Genomic DNA, 17,248 nt, shown 5'->3' on the forward strand with positions numbered 1-17,248 from the left:
GTTTAGACAATGTCTACTCCCTAGAGCTTCAGAATCCCATGTCTAAGTATCTTTTCAGGATCTCCTACCAGATGTCACTCAAACTCAGCACCACTGCACTGAACTCTGATTCTTGCTCTATGAACCTTTACTTGTAGGCTTCTCAGTTAATGACAGCTTTATCTTTTCAGTTATTCATAACCAAAATATGAGCACCACTGTCTAAGACATCTAGCAGTTGTTTGGCCACCAAGTCATGTCTGTCTTTTTTTGACCCCACGGACTATAGCCTGCCAGGCTCCTTCTGTCCATGAGGTTTCCCAGGCAAGAATACTGGAGTGGGTTGCCATTTCCTTCTCCAGGGGATCTTCCCAACCCAGGGGTCGAACCCACGTCTCCTGCATTGGCAGGTGATTATTTACCACTGTGCCACCACTAGGGAAGTCCAAGACATTCCGTACTTCCCAAATTTACACAGAATGTGATTGCTTATTACCCACTTCAGAGTGACTTCCTTAGACATGGCCATCACTGTCCATCACCTGATGGCAGCAGAAACCTCCTCAAGGGCCTTTCTGCTGCTTCTGTGGTTCTCAGCACACCAGCCTCTAAAATGTAAATCATTTTGTGAAATGGAATATTTCCTGCCATATCAGTAAATAAGAATGTCACAGCTATCCTCAGTTCTGGCCATCCACATATGAGCTAGTGAGCCCTCCGGGAATTCACGGAGGAGAAGCGTGCCTGCTAACAGGCTGCATCAACTCCCTAAAGACAGGGGATGCAGAAACTCAGGATGCTGGCCCCAGAGAGCTGAGATGCATATGAAAGCAAAGATTTCAGTGAGCTCAGATGCTTGCATCTTCCTAGATGCAGAAGAGTGCAAATTCCTTAGTTTGAGATATCTGGTTTCCTTAATTGACAATAATCTTTGATGTTCAGACTCTCTGCCCCCTTTGCTGCAAACTTTCACAGAGCCTGATTCTTTCCCCTCCTCCTTTCTTCCTCTGAGTAGTTTTTCAGGGGTAGTTGAGATGCTGCCTCCTGGGCTTGAAGTCCTAAAAGTTTCCCACGGAATAAAACACTCTCTGCTTTTTGGTTGTGAATTTCTTTTTTTTTTTTTAGTCAGCATAGGGTCTTGTCATTCTTCTGTTCAAACCTATTTCACTCCTAGAAGCCAAAGGCGATAAAGTGGCCAGAAAAGCCCTAGTGACCTGGCCTCACACCGTCATACCTCTCACACCCTTTCCCTGTCTCACTGCTGCAATGACCCTGGCTTCTTGAGGCTCGTGGTGTTGTAGCCACACATTCCGGGAAACAAACTCACTCAGAAGGACAATGCAGATAGTGGAGTGCAGTCTATTACACCGGCGGGCCCAAGGCAGAGTCTCCTCTTAGCCAAGGACCCCGACCAGTTTTTGTGAAAACCTTATATACCCTAAGTGTACGTGCCCAAACCCACCTCCCCAAATTCCCTGAAACTAGTCTGAACAAAGGGAAAGAAAGATACAATCAAAGTTAACCCGTGATTCATATGCCTTAAACCTGTGATTCGTATGCCTTAAGCCTAGGTAGTTAACAGTGGACAATTATCAATAGGCCTGTGGTCATACCCCAATAAGCATGATAGAATGCATGATTCTATTCGGTTACACAGATAATTAGGGTTTTCTTTTAGGTGATGGGAAAGTCTAGGTACGAGCCCTGGGGCTCTTCCTTCCAGGGGCCTGGCTTTCCAGTTGGTATGTTGTTTCCATAGATACTGGGCATAGAGCTCAAAGTCCACAGTCCAGCCCTAGATGGAGTCCTGCTTTCAAGAGGGAGCCTGTTCTGTTTCCTCCTTCAGTGGAACATACCAGGTGAGGGCCTTAGGGCTTCCATCTCAGGTATTTACTTCGATAACTTCCTTCCCTCCGAGTATATCCTCAAGTCTTACGTCCTCAGGGACACTGTCCTGGCCATTCTACCAACCCATCCCCTCAGCATCTCTCATCCTTTTTACCCTGCTCTGCTGCTTCTGCGTTACCATAGCACTCCTCACTGGCTAGCATACAATATATCTACATACTAATCATGTTAATATTTTTATAGTTGCTGGTATACTATATTATTAGTAGCTTACTGTCTCGCCCCGCCTGCTGCTGCTAAGTCGCGTCAGTCGTGTCAGACTCTGTGCGACCCCATAGACAGCAGCCCACCAGGCTTCCCCGTCCATGGGATTCTCCAGGCAAGAACACTGGAGTGGCTTGCCATTTCCTTCTCCAATGCATGAAAGTGAAAAGTGAAATTGAAGTCGCTCAGTCGTGTCCGACCCTTAGCGACCCCATGGACTGCAGCCTACTAGGCTCCTCTGTCTATGGGATTTTCCAGGCCAGAGTACTGGAGTGGGGTGCCATTGCCTACTCCTTCTCGCCACCCCCCCACCCCAGTAGACTGTAAACACCACAAGGACAGGGATCTTGATCTTTTTCAATGGTATGCCCCATGAGCCTAGAAATTCATCTGGTTCTCCGAAGAACAAACTAACCTGTGAGACAGGTTCTACCATTTTTATAGATTAAAAAAAGAGAGAGAGAGAGAGAACAGTTAAATAGCCTGCCAAGATTAAAGTAGTAGAGGTGGAATTCCAACTCAGAGAGCGCACAGAGCTTGACCCTTGGCCGGTGTGCAGGGTCACCCTGCAGTGTACGGACGGGCAAGGCAACCAATGGGGGGGGCGCTGGGGGCCCCTTGCACCTGTGTGCTCACCCCAGGTTAGTAACATCTGAGCTAAATGCCAGCCTCAGAGATGGATGTTCCCGGATTAAAACTTAATGCTTCCAAACATAAGCCACTTACATATATGAAGTATAATTATGACTTTATGATTTTCCCAAGGAAATAGTCATATTCTCTCCCTATTCTGTGTATTCTATCTGGCCCTTTGCAGAGCTCAATTACTTTCACCAAAAGATATAGGATGCACTGGGCTATGATTCTGTGCTAATGAGAGACAGGAAAATCACAACAACATTTCCAAACACAGTATTACAACAACACCTTGTTCTGAAGGTCAGGGTGATTTGCATGAGGTAAGAATCTCCTGATTAGGTGGAAAAGCTATTCCTGAGGGACGTCAGTACAAGTAGGGAACTGGCTTCTATAATCTGGGTTCTGGAAGCTATTTATATACTGTGGTTTATTTGAGAAGTAAAATCTATTAAGATTATAGTAATTTTTACTATGTCTCCATCATCTCTGAGTATAGATCAATGCAGAAGAATTTTGCAGGCATGCAATGGGCTGGGATGAGCCATTTTTGAGCCTATATTTCTGATAAGCCACATATTAATACCACGAGTGTGTTTCTGGACTCTTGCAAAGCCGTATATCTAGTCTCCTTGCTTTCCTTTGTCCAAGTCCTCTGGTACACCACCCCTAAAACTACCTTTCAAGAACATAGACTTCTCTAGTTTAAAACCCTCCATGCATTCGTTACCTGCTCTATAGGGAGTATATACTTTTATATGTGCCATCCAGTCAGTTAATCTGGGCAGACTCACTATTTCCTCTGCCACACTGGGCTTCCCTCGTGACTTAGTGATAAAGAATCTGCCTGGAATGCAGGGAACCAGGTTGGATCCCTGGGTCAGGAAGATCCCCTGGAGAAGGGAATGTCTACCCAATTCAATATTCTTGCCTCGGGAATTCCAAGGACAGATGAGCCTTGTGGGGCACAGTCCATGGGGTTGCAACGAGTCCAACATGGACTGAGCAACTAACACTTTCACTTCCATATCCCTGCTTTCTGTTTCTGAATCACAGTGCATCCCCAAGAGCCCCATCTATGGAAAATCCTTTTCTCTGGCTCTGTCCAGCCAAGTTACACCCGACTTTTGAGAAGGAGTGGAAATGTTACCACTTACAGGAAGCCTTCCCAGCTACATCTCAGCCTCACCAACCCCAGCAAATTTACAGACAGACACACAGATGCATACCATAGAAATAATAGTATTCTGTCCTTCCACAGGCCTGCATTCATACTTCAGGGAACCGTGGTCTTGCTTTTGTTTGGGTGATTTCCCTTTGTTTTGCCCTAATCTGTAGAATCGCTGAAAATCTCGGAGAACTGAAAAATTCCTTTGGGTGCTTCTGGAGGGTTAGTGGGTTTCAGTGTGTCTAAACAACTCGTAATGGGGATTGTTATGTGAAAGGTGACTTGGGGGAGCACAGAAAAGGTGAATGGAAAAATCTTTAGTGCCATCTGTGTACTCACACACTCACTTACTGAGACTTACTGAACTCACTTACTGAGTCCAACAAGCCTTTATGGAGCCCTGTTTCCATTGCGCATCGTGCAGGCCTGGAGCTGACCTGGTGCCCACACAGGCCGCCCCCTGCCCTCCTGGAGCTCAGTGCACAGGAAACAGTGGTTCTGCCTCGATGGGTGGGCAGGCTGCAACCACACTGCAGCCTATACTAGTTCCTTACCTAGAAGATGAAAGGCTTTGTGTTTTATTTACCCTGATCTCCTACATCAACTTTAATAAATTGTCATTAATTAGAATGATAAAAACTTCTTTGCACACGGAGGTGATCAATAAACAGCTGATGATGGAAGGATGGAGGGAGAGAGAGGTGGAGTGGGACAGAGGGAGGTCTCTTGGTTACCAAACCATCTAAAGCTTCTGGTCCTAACTAGAAAGAAATATGGTCTTCTTCACATCAAAAGATGGTACTGCAAACTCTTGCAACACTGGCACCCAAACCAGTGTAAGAATAAAAGTAAGACCAAAATGAAATAAACAAACTAAAACTCCTGCCAAAGAGCCTAAGTAGCAGAGGGAAGCATTCCCTCATGATTCCATCATCATTCTGATGATGGAATTGCTCAACCTGCCTCCCCCTTGTTGTTGTTGAGTTGCTCAGTCCTGTGGGACTCTTTGCAACCCCATGGACTGCAGCACGCCAGGCTTCCCTGTCCATCACCAACTCCCAGAACGTGCTCAGACTCATGTCCATTGAGTGGACGATGCCATCCAATCATCTCTTCCTCTGCTGCCCCCTTCTCCTCCTGCCTTCAGTCTTTCCCAGCATCAGGGTCTTTTGTGAGGTGGCCAAAGGATTGGAACTTCAGCTTCAGCATCAATCCTTCTCATGAATATTCAGGATTGATTTCCTTTAGGATGGACTGGTTTGATCTCCCCTTACATAGGCTTTTTTCTTTTTTTTTTTAATTTTATTTTTTAAACTTTACATAATTGTATTAGTTTTGCCAAATATCAAAATGAATCCGCCACAGGTATACATGTGTTCCCCATCCTGAACCCTCCTCCCTCCTCCCTCCTCATTCCATCCCTCTGGGTCGTCCCAGTGCACCAGCCCCAAGCATCCAGTATCGTGCATCGAACCTGGACTGGCAACTCGTTTCATACATGATATTTTACATGTTTCAATGCCATTCTCCCAAATCTTCCCACCCTCTCCCTCTCTCTCAGAGTCCAAGCGACTTCTAAAAACACATTCTCTTGGGGTTTGCATGCCTAGGAGGCTTTGGAGATTAGATGGAGGGAAACCGAATACATTTAAGAGGACCATAATTGTCTCTCTTGTCTTTTCCCCCCATTCCTGTGGGCTCTGGAAACTTCAGGGTCTTATTTAATGCCAAGCAGTGCAGGTGGGGTAAAGACCTACTTGCATCATGAAAATCCCATCGCAGTTGGCAGTGTTGAGGGCTGGAGGGTGAGAAGGAAGAGGAAAAGAAGCTTGCAGTGCTGATTGAGACAACAACCGCACAGACAAGACCCTGGAGGCTCTTCCAACGGGTGCAGAGGGAGCCGAGCGGTGGGGCTGATTCAGAAGGATCAGAGCGGCGCGGGAGCCTCTGCTTGGCTCTGCTCATTACAAACTCAATCGCCAGGCTTTGAGCGCTGCAAGCTCACCCCTCAGACTCATGCAGTCTTTGCAGAGGACAAACACGAATTCTCCTTCCTCTCCGTGGTGTTTCTTTACCTGTCCTCCAAGAACCTGGGGAAGGGGAAGATTCTTGGAGATTGGGGAAATTTTTCCCCACACTCTGTATTACCCTGTTCTGTCTCAATCATCTCAATATACAAAAAGTTGATCTGGAGGAAGGCTAGCATAAGGAACAGAACAGCTAAGCTGCGAGGGCTGTTGAATTTTTAATCCGCCAACCCTTTTCTCCCCTTCTCTATTTATTATCTATTTTCAAAGCCCTGGTGGAAAGGCATTGTCTAAACCCCATTCATTGGTACCCATTCAAAAGGCTTCGCCTGGTAGCCCAACTAGGGGAAAAGCAGGAGCGAGTTCTTAGAAAAATTTTCTAGGAGTCAAGAATGAGATTAGCCAGGAAACGTTTAGCATTGAAGGGAGATGTGCAAGTATTAGAAATGACGACTCGGTGATTGCTGCAGACACAGCTCTCTGGCCACGCATCCTGGGGCTTTTATTCCTATGATCCTGGCCTAGCCTCCCTGGTGGGACATCCCTCAAATCTGGACCCAGGGACGTGTACCGGCCGCTTCCGCAGCAGCAGCAGCTTTTGTTTGTTCGCTTCTCTTGATGCAGTGAATTTCACCTGTGCCCTCAGGTGATGGGATTTGTTGCTCTTCTTCCAAAAGCTTCTGGCTTTTCTTCTGGGGGCGGGGGAAGTGTCCAGAGGGGCTCTGCGCTTGCTCACAGCCAGGCTCCTCCTTACATCTATGTCTCCCCAGCCATGAGCTTCCTGCTTTCTCGCCCACCACTCTATCTTCCTACCGAACACCTTAAGTGGAGAAGGAGCCTGCGAGAGGGTACAAATTCTCCTTGGGCCTCCGGCGACTGGAGTTTTACATTGTCACGCTGGCCCACATTCAGCCTTTAGCAGTTTGTTTAGACTTTTAGCTGATTTGTCCTTCCAAGTGTGTGTGGTGCCCAGAAGCATCTCTCTTCGGTGAACAGGTGTGTGCATTCTTCTTCTCCCTGGAGGGTCTTGTCTTCCCTTACAGTCTGGGTTACTTGTAGTTTTGTAACCTTACCTTTCTGGTACAGTTGAGACAGTTGTCAGCTTGCAAATTACCTCGTGTGTGTGTGTGTGTATGTGTGTGTCTCTGTGTTGATGTGGTCATAGATGGCTGCTGTTCTTTTCAGTTTTCTACATCCTACAAAGAAGACCTACATCCTGCGGAGAAGACAGAGTCAAGGGATGTGTTCACTGAACTCAGTTTCAAGGCTTATGTTTTGTGGGGATGCTTTCAGATTGCGTTTCATCCAGAGGAGAGTGATTAGGGGGTGGCTTGGCCAGGAAGCCATTGGTAAAGAAACTAGAAACGTCTGAACTGATGATAAATGGTCTAAGGGGAAAACTTAAAATATTCTCAGGGCAGCCATTTGGGAGCAAGGTGACATTTTGCTGATATGGCCACGACTCCAGAGGCCAGAAGTAAAGGGAAGCTTTCCTTTAGCAGCAAAGGGAGATTCCAGGGAAACAGATTTCTGCTTAGTACAAGGGGAACATGTTCTACTGAATCAAGGGAGCTGTTAAAGCTTGATGGAGTGGGTTTTTGAGGTCATGATCTCGCCCTGTGATGATGAAAATGGTACAGTTGAGTTTGCATGAAAATTTGTCAGAATATTTTTAAAGCTAGCTTTAGTGTTCAGCTCAGGGTTTGAGATAGATGAACTGTGGCATGCTTTAACCACTTACAAGGAATCAACTCCGTTTCAGCCTGTCTTTAAAGTTCATTCTTAGTTCCAGAGTAAGAACCCACTGCTTTAAATTCCTTGCTTATGTGGTAAAGAAAGTTATGACTTCTTAAGACAAAGTGTACATGCCACAGTCTTGAGCACTAAGCTGTTAAACTGGGGTGTTTTCTGATGTGATCGAAACAAGTATTACAAATCTTTGGTAGTGTTAGGGGTGTTTTCTACTTGGACTGGAATCTTTATCAAGATGTTTAGAAGTAAATATTAAAATTGAAGACACGATAATGATGATTTAATCCAGCAAAAGGAACATAAATTTGTGCAAGAGTAAGTTGAATAACTTTTTAGGGCCCAAATTAAGAGACCCCAAAGGGTCAAAATCATTTGGTTTTGAGGAGGAAAAAAAGGGAGCAATTATACTAGCTGATATGGCTCAGGTGTGAATGTATACTAGACCTAACGCGAAACACAGGTGAAACATACATGGCTACTTAGCGAAGAAGGGAAGCTGCAGAATTCTGTGGTGTCTCAGTGAATCCGGAACTCACACTAAACACATCAGAACCAGGAAAATCCAATTGGGGAAGAGGAGACCGTTTGGAGACAGGCCTCCTGAAAGCAGAGTTCCAGATGGTGTCAGACACCAGGTGGGTGTCAGCAGGTGTGTGGCCTGTGACTTTGGTTTTTGAAGTGGTGGTGTTGTGTACCAACTCATGATTTCTGGGCAAGGAATGGAGGTGATTTGCCGATACTAGAAATCATGCTGCCAGAGCATAAATATCTTCTGTGATAGTCCATCTGGTTCTTGCCTCACATATATTCTGTATTGAAAGATGAAATAGCAAAATACCTCTTCTTTGAAATGTCATGAAGAGGACACTTCGATCCAGGTCAGTATGTACACAGAGGCGTTGGTGGCACTGTTGTGACGTAAGCAACACTGAGCTCCGACCTCTAATTTCCCATTTCTGTGCTCTTTCCTCTGTGTTCTCCTTTCATTCTCTCCACCAGAATCCTCTCTCCTTATGTGGCTCCTGGCGGTTCCTCGTTTACCATTTGGAAGTAATGTTGGGTTTATAAAGACCAATTTGGCAGATTTACTAGAGCTGAGAAGGGGGGTGAATGGCAGATCTTTAGAGGAAATCACTGTACCTCCTCTAAGTCTAAAACAGCTTCTACTCAAAGCAGTGGACTTTATGTCTTGTATTATACTTCATTTCAAAGCGTAAAACCCAGCAGTGTGAATAACTAATGTGTACAATATCCAGGTAATTTGTTGATTTTTCTGCTACCCTTCTATCCTGAATTTTGAGTATCTCTCTGCTCTCCACACTTCCTCAAGAACATTTCCTAGAGAGTCTCCACTGGGGGAAGAAAATGGAAATTGTTGTAGTTTGCTAATTTTATTTTGTTTTGTTTTGTTTTTGAGTATAGGTAACTCACAATATTATGCTAGTTTCCGGTATCTAGCATAGTGATTCAGTATTTTTTTAAGATTATATTCTGTTATAGGTTATTATGGGATAATGGATATAATTCCTTGTATTATGCAGTGTATCTTGTCACTTATTTATTTTATGCATAGTAGTTTGTTTCTTAATCCCAGCCATAAAAAGGAACACATTTGAGCCAGTTCTAATGAGGTGGATGAACCTAAAGGAAGTCAATAAGAGAAAGATAAATATCATATACAAGCGCGTATATACAGAATCTAGAAAAATGGTACTGAATAATTTATTTATAGGGCAGCAGTGGAGAAACAAATATAGAGAATAGACTTATAGACTTGGGGAGAGGGGAAGAGAGGATGAGATGTATGGAAAGAGCAATATGGAAACTTACATTACCATATGTAAAATAGATAGCCAAAGGGAATTTGCTGTGTGGCTCAGGAAACTCAAACAGGGGCTCTGTATCAACCTAGAGGGGTGGGATGGGGAGGGAGATGGGATGGCGGTTCAAAAGGGAGGGGGGATACATGTATACCTATGGCTGATTCATGTTGAGGTTTGACAGAAAACAAAATTCTGTTAAGCAATTATCCTTCAATTAAAAAATAATTAATTTATCCCATACCTTGATCTCATCCTTTCCCTTTTCCCCTTGGGTAACCCCCCTGGTAACTAGATCCTTGTCTATATCTGTGAGTCAGTTTGTTTTGTAAATATGTTCATTTGTATTTTTTAGATTCCACATATAAGTGATAATCATATAGTATTTGTCTTTTTCTGTCCAGCATGTTTCACTAAGCGTAATATTCTCTAGGTCCATCCATGTTGCTGCAAATGGCAGTATTTCCTTCTTTTTATGGCTGAATAATAATTCATTTGGTGTATATATCAAATCCTCTTCAGCCAATCATCTGTTGATGGCCACTTGCATTACTTCCATGTCTTGGCTGTTGAAAATAGTGCTGCTATGAACATTGGAGTGTATGCATCTTTTCAAATTAGTGTTCTTATCTTTTTCTGATATATACCCAGGAGTAGAATTGCTGGGTCATATGGTAGTCCCATTTTTTTTTTTTTTTAAGGAATCTTCATACTGTTTTGCTACCAACAGTGTACATGGGTTCCTTTTTTTCACATCCTCTCAAACATTTGTTATTTAAGACTTTTATAAAATTTTATTTTTAATTGGAGAATAATTGCTTTACAATATTGTGTTAGTTTCTGTAGTACAGCAGTGTGAATCAGCTGTTAAGTATACATATATCTGCTCCCTCTTGAACCTCCCTCCAACCCCCATCCTTCCACCTCCCCCTCTGCCCATCCTTCCACCCATCTAGGTCATCACAGAGCACTGGGCTGAGCTCCCTGTATCATACACCAGCTTCCCACGGGGCTACCTCTTTTACAGTGGTGATGGATTTGTTTCAGTGTTACTCTCTCAGTTCATCCCACCTTCTCCTTCCCCTGCTGTGTCCACAAGTCGGTTCTCTATTCCTGCCCTGCAGATAGGGTCCTCAGTACCATTTTTCTAGATTCCAAATGGTATATGTCAATATATAGTTCTTTTTCTGACTTACTTCACTCTCTCTAAACAAACAGGTTCTAGTTCAATGGATTCATTCTCATCCCTTTTTTATGGATTAGTAATAATCCATTGTGTTTATGTACAACTTCTTTATCCATTCATCTGTCAGTGGGCATCTAGGTTGCTTCCCTGTCCTGTCTATTGTAAAGAGTACAACATTGGAGTACATGTGTCTGTTTGAATTGATGGTTTTCTCAGTGTATATGCCCAGGAGTGGTATTGCTGAGTTATATGGTAGTTTTAGTCCAAGATTTTAAAGAAATCTCCATACTGTTCTCCACAGTGGCTGTATTGATCTACATTCCTGCCAGAAGTGCAAGAGGGTTCCCTTTTCTCCACATCCTTTCCAGCTTTTATTGATTTTAGACATTTTAAAGATGGTCATTCTGACTGATGTGAGATGATACCTCACTGTAGTTTAGATTTGCATTTCTCTAAAGGTGAGCCATGTTGAGAATCTTTCATATGTTTATTGGCCATCTGTAAGACTATTTATAGACTTTGATTGTAACCATTCTGACAGATCTGAGGTGATGCCTCATTGTGGTTGCATTTCTCTGATAGTGAGGTTGAGCGTGTGCCTATTATTCATCTGTATATCTTTTTTTGGAAAATGTCTATTCAAGGCTTTTGCCCATTTTTGAATTCAATTTTTATGTGGAATTGTATGAGTGATTTGTATATTTTGAATGGTAACCCCTTGTCAGTCATATCATTTGCAAATATTTTCTCCCATTCTATAGACTGTATTTTTGTTTTATCGATTGTTTCCTTTGCTATGCAAAATTTTTTAATTAATTAGGTCACATTTCCTTCTTTTTAGTTTTATTTCATTTGCTTTATATGACAGATAGCGCTATGATTTATGTCAAAAAGTGTTCTCCCTGTGTTCTCCTCTAGGAGTTTTATGATGTTAATCCTGCATTAAGGCCTTTAACCATTTTGAATTCATTTCTGTATATGGTGTTAGAGAATGTTCAAATTTCATTTTTTTACATGTAGTTGTCCCATTTTCCTAGTACCACTTATTGAAGAGACTGTTTTCTCCATTGTACATTCTTGCCTCCTCTTCCATAGATTAATTGACCATAAGTGCATGAGTTTATTTCAGGGCTCTCTATTCTTTTCCACTGATGTATCTGTTTGTGTGCCAATACCCTGCTGTTGTGATTATTATAGCTTTGTAATGTAGTCTAAAGTCTGGGAGGATTATTCATCCAGCTTTGTTATCTTTTTTTAGGATTACTTTGGTAATTCTAGGTATTTTGTAGTTTCATATATATATTTTAGAAGTATTTATTCTAGTTTGGGGAAAAGTGTCTAGGTATTTTGTCCTAGGGATTGGATTAAATCTACGGATTTCTTTGGGTAGTATGGCCATTTTAATACTATAATCCTTCTAACTCAAGAACATGGGATATCTTATAATATCTTTGGCTCCTCTTTAGTTTCCTTCCTCATTGTTTTGTAGTTCTAGTGTATAGGTGTTTAACCTCCTTGGTTAAGTTTATTCCTATGTGTGTTTTGGTATCATTTTAAATAGGATTAAAAAATTCTGATTTCATTACTGGTGTATAGACATAAAACAGATCTGTGTTTATTCATCTTGTATTCTACTAACCTTGTGGAATTCATTAATTAATTCTAATAGTTTTTGAGTGAAGGCTTTATGATTCTCTATGTATAGAGCGTCATGTCATCTGCAAGTAGTGACAGTTTTATCTCTTTCCAATTTGGATACACATTTTTTTCTGACTGACTGTTGTGGCTAGGACTTCCAATACCATTTTAGGGAGAAGACGTGAGAGAGGTCTTCCATGTCATTTTTTTCTGAATTTAGCAAGCAGGCTTTCACATTTTCACCATTGAGTATCATGTTGGCTGTGTGTTGATCATAAATGGCTTTTATTATGTTGAGATTTGTTCCCTCTAGACCCACTTTAATGGGTCTAGAGGGAACAAATTTTGTTAAATATTTGTTATTAAAAATTTTGTTTAATTTTGTTATGAATGGATGCTGAATTTTATCAAATGCTTTTTATGCATCTATTGAGATGCTCATGTGGATTTTCTTTTCTTTTGTTAATGTGGTATATCACATTGATTGACTTGCCTATGTTGAGCCATCCTTGTGACCCTGGGATAAATCCATCTTGATCGTGATGATCCTTTTGATTTTTGTGGATTTGGTTTGCTACTATTTGTTAAGGATTTTTGCATCTGTATTTATTGAAGATACTGGCCTGTGATTTTCTTTTCTTGTAGCGTCTTTGTTTTGTTTAGATATCAGGACAATAGTAGCCTTGTAGAATGAATTTGGGGGTGTTTCTTCCTCTTCAGTTATCTGAAATAGTTTGAGAAGGATTGATAGTTCTTATATATATGTTTGGTAGAATTCTGCAGTGATGCTGTCCAGTCCTGGACTTTTATTTGCAGGGAGGACTTTTATTTGCTTTTTGATTTAACTGCAGATTCTGTTTCACTTCTGGTGATTGGTCTGTTCAGATTCTTTCTTCTGGATCCAGTCTTAGCAGGAGGTATATTTTTAAATTTTTTCCATTTTTTCTAGATTGTCAAGTTTGACACATAACTGTTCATAGTATTCTTTTATTTTTCTGTATCTCTGTGGTATTGGATTTTATTTTTCCTATGTCATTTCCTATTTTGTTTGAGTCTTCTCTCTTTTCTGCTTGGTGAGCCTCGATAAAGATTTATTACTTTTGTTTATCTTTTCAAAAAGCCAGTTCTTTCATTAACTTTTTTCTACTTTTTATCTCTGTTTAGTTATTTCCTCTCTGATTTTTCTTCTTTCAGCCTACTTTGGGCTTTGGGTATTCTTTTTCTAAATCTTTTAGGTGCTAGAGTAGGATGTCGGTTTGAGACTTTTCTTCTTTTTTTTTTTTAAGGAAAGCCTTTATCACTATGAACTTTGCTTTTAAAACTGTTTTTGTTGCATCCCATAGATTTTGGAAAGTTATGTTTTCATTTTTATATTTCTCCAAATATTTTTAAATTTCCTCTTTGATTTCATCTTTGACCCATTGGTGTTTTAGTGGAAAGTTGTTTGATCTCCTCATATTTATTCTTTTTCTCTTCCTTTGTGTGGTTGATTTCTAGTTTCATACTGTTGTGATCAGAAAAGATGTTTAATATATTCTATTCTCTTAATTTTTGTTGAGGCTTGTTTTGTGATGGCCCAGTATGTGGTCTGTTCTGGAGAACATTCCATGAGTACTTCAAAAGAATGTGTATTCTGCTCTTATAGATGTGCAGCCCTGTAGATACAATTGAATCTAACTGGTCTATTGAGTCATTTAGGACTTCTGTTGCCTTGTTGATTTTCTTTCTGATGATCTGTTGACACATTGATTTCAGTGGGTGTTAAAGCCTCCTACTATTGTATTACTGTCAATCTGATAGTATTTGCTTTACACATTCAGTATTTGCTTTACATATTTCAGTTCAGTTCAGTCGCTCAGTCGTGGCCAACTCTTTGCAACCCCATGAATCGCAACACGCTAGGCCTCCCTGTCCATCACCAACTCCCAGAGTTCGCTCAAACTCATGTCCATCAAATTGGTGATGCCATCCAGCCATCTCATCCTCTGTCGTCCCCTTCTCCTCCTGCCCCCAATCCCTCCCAGCATCAGAGTCTTTTACAATGAGTCAACTCTTCGCATGAGGTGGCCAAAGTATTGGAGTTTCAGCTTTAGCACCAGTCCTTCCAAAGAACATACAGGACTGATCTCCTTTAGGAGGGACTGGTTGGATCTCCTTGCAGTCCAAGGGACTCTCAAGAGTCTTCTCCAACACCACAGTTCAAAAGCATCAATTCTCAGGGCTCAGCTTTCTTCACAGTCCAACTCTCACGTCCATACATGACCACTGGAAAAACCATAGCCTTGACTAGATGGACCTTTGTTGTCAAAGTAATGTCTCTGCTTTTTAATATGCGGCCTAGGTTGGTCATAACTTTCCTTCCACGGAGTAAGCATCTTTTAATTTCATGGCTGCAGTCACCATCTGCAATGATTTTGGAGCCCAGAAAAATAAAGTCTGACACTGTTTCCACTGTTTCCCCATCTATTTCCCATGAAGTGATGGGACCAAATGCCATGGTCTTTGTTTTCTGAATGCTGAGCTTTAAGTCAACTTTTTCACTCTCCTCTTTCACTTTCATCAAGAGGCTTTTTAGTTCCTCTTCACTTTCTGCCATAAGGGTGGTGTCATCTGCATATCTGAGGTGATTGATATTTCTCCTGGAAATCTTGATTCCAGCTTGTGCTTCTTCCAGCCCAGCGTTTCTCATGATGTACTCTGCATAGAAGTTAAATAAGCAGGGTGACAATATACAGCCTTGATGTATTCCTTTTCTTATTTGGAACCAGTCTGTTGTTCCATGTCCAGTTTGAACTGTTGCTTCCTGACCTGCATATAGGTTTCTCAAGAGGCAGGTCAGGTGGTCTGGTATTCCCATCTCTTTCAGAATTTTCCACATAAGTGTTTCTATATTGGGTGCCTATATATTATATAATCTTCTTATATTGATCCCTTCATCACCATATAATGTCCTTATTTCTCCTTTGTCATAGGCTTTGTTTTAAAGTCTGTTTTGTCTGATATGGTCTTGCTACCTCTACTTTCTTGTCATTGCCACTTACCTGAAATATCTTTTTCCATATCCTCAGTTTTAGTCTGTGTTTCTTTCAGCCTGAAGTGAGTCTCTTGTAAGAAGCATATTGAAGGGTTTTGTTTTTTGTTGCTATTCAATCAGGCACCCTATGTCTTTTGATTGAAGCATTTAATCTCTTGACATTTAAAGTAATTATTGATGGGTGTGTACTTATTGCCATTTTATTCCTTGTTTTCCACTTGTTTTTGTAGTTACTCTTTGTTCATTTCATCATCTTTTTGTTTTTCCCATTGTGATATGATTTTTCTGTGAAATGCTTAAGTTTTTTCTTTTTTTTTGATATCTATTGTAGGTTTCTATTCGCAGTTACCATGGGGTTTATGTATTTTGAATTATAATTATATCTATTTGTTTTAAACTGGTGATTGTTTAAGTTCAAACACATTCTAAAAGATCTACAGTTTTTATTCTGCTGTCCCACATTTTGTGTCTTTCATGTCCTATTTTATATCTTCATACTTTTCCCTTTACTGTTTACTGTAGTTGTTTTTATAATTTAAAGAAATCTGTATGCTGGCCTATTTAAGTGATTTTATATTTGCCTTTCCCATTGGGATTTTCCCTTTCCTATAAATATTTGCTTCTTTTCCAGTTAGAGAGGATCCTTCAACATTTTCTTCTAGAGTAGTAGTAGTAGTATTAGTATTGCTGAATTCTTTTTTTTTTTTTTTTTTTTTGCTTGAGAAATTCTTTATCTCTTGTATTCTAAATGATAATCTTTCTGGGTAGAGTATCCTAGATTGTAATTTTCCCCTTTTGGGGTTTTAAATATATCATGCCATTCCTCTCTGACATGCAAAGTTTCTGCAGAAAAATCAGCTGATAGTCTTATGTGGATTCCCTCAAATGTGACTCTGTTTTTCTTTTGCTGCCTGTAGGAATTCTTCTTTAACTTTTGCTATTTTGGTTACGGTTTGTCTTCATTTGTGGTTCTGTTTGAGTTCATCTTGTTTGGAACCCTCTGTGCTTTTAGATTTAGTAAGTTTTCAGCCAGAGTTTCCTCAAATGCATTTTTGATCCTCTCCTCTTCTTTCTTTTCCTTTTGGGTTTCCTGTTATGTGTATGGCCCATAAATCTCATATGTTCCTTTTTATTAATCTTTCTGTCTTTTTTTTGGCCTCATCACAGCTTTCAAGATCCTAGTTCCCAACCAGGCATTGAACCCAGGCCCCCTGCACTGCAAGTACAGAGTCCTAACTATGGGACTGTCAGGGAATTCCTCTGTCTGATGTTCTGACTGGGTGATTTGCATTATTTTATCTTCTTAGATCTCTTATGCATTATTCTGTGTCATTTAGTCAGCTATTCATGGCTTCTAGAGTGCTTTTTATCTTAGAAATTGAGCTATATATTTTTGATTGGGTCTTTTTTATAGTTTCTAGTTTTTTGTTAAAATGATCTGTGTTTATATTGGTGTTCTGTCTTAATTCAGTTAGCATGTTTGTTACCAACTTTCAGAACTCAGGACCTGGAAGGCTGATTTTCTCTGTTTTATTTTTTCAAGGGTTCATTCTTGCTCTTTCAATTGGGAGTTATCCCTCTGCATTTTCAATTTATTAACTTTATCTCTATAAATTTAGATGAAACAGTTATCTGTTGGGGTCTAGAAGGGGGGTTCTTAATGTGAAAGTGTTCCTGTGTTAACTGTGTGTGCCCAATATTGTTGATGTGAGGACTGGATTTAATGTGGATGTGGGCCACATCTTTCCCCAGTGTGTGCTGGCCATTATTGCTTTGATAGGGGGTTTTGCCTGGTGTTGGAGGATCTGAGGCCTGCACAGAGTGTCAGGTGGGACTTCCTCTCAGCTCAGTGGCAGTCATCACCCCGTTCAGGGTGGGGTCAGCTCGCAAGGCTTC

General features: G+C 41.1%; 1 protein-coding gene across 10 annotated transcripts in view; it reads left to right on the plus strand.

Moving 5' to 3' along the window:
- The first annotated feature begins 6,604 nt into the window (after window positions 1–6,604).
- Window positions 6,605–17,248, plus strand: part of DCC (DCC netrin 1 receptor) — a 1,416,568-nt gene continuing 1,405,924 nt past the window's right edge. For 5 of the 10 annotated variants that reach the window (XM_055559267.1, XM_055559271.1, XM_055559272.1 and 2 more), the window contains exon 1: window positions 6,606–6,918. The gene's annotated coding sequence lies outside the window, so the exon portion shown is untranslated. Of the gene's footprint in view, window positions 6,919–8,163; window positions 8,310–8,772; window positions 8,931–17,248 lie in introns of those variants that run through there. The other 5 variants (XM_055559274.1, XM_055559275.1, XM_055559276.1 and 2 more) reach the window with 3 other exon arrangements.

The sequence above is a fragment of the Bubalus kerabau genome, chromosome 21 (genome assembly GCF_029407905.1).
Source record: "Bubalus kerabau isolate K-KA32 ecotype Philippines breed swamp buffalo chromosome 21, PCC_UOA_SB_1v2, whole genome shotgun sequence".
Classification (NCBI taxonomy): Eukaryota; Metazoa; Chordata; class Mammalia; order Artiodactyla; family Bovidae; genus Bubalus; species Bubalus kerabau.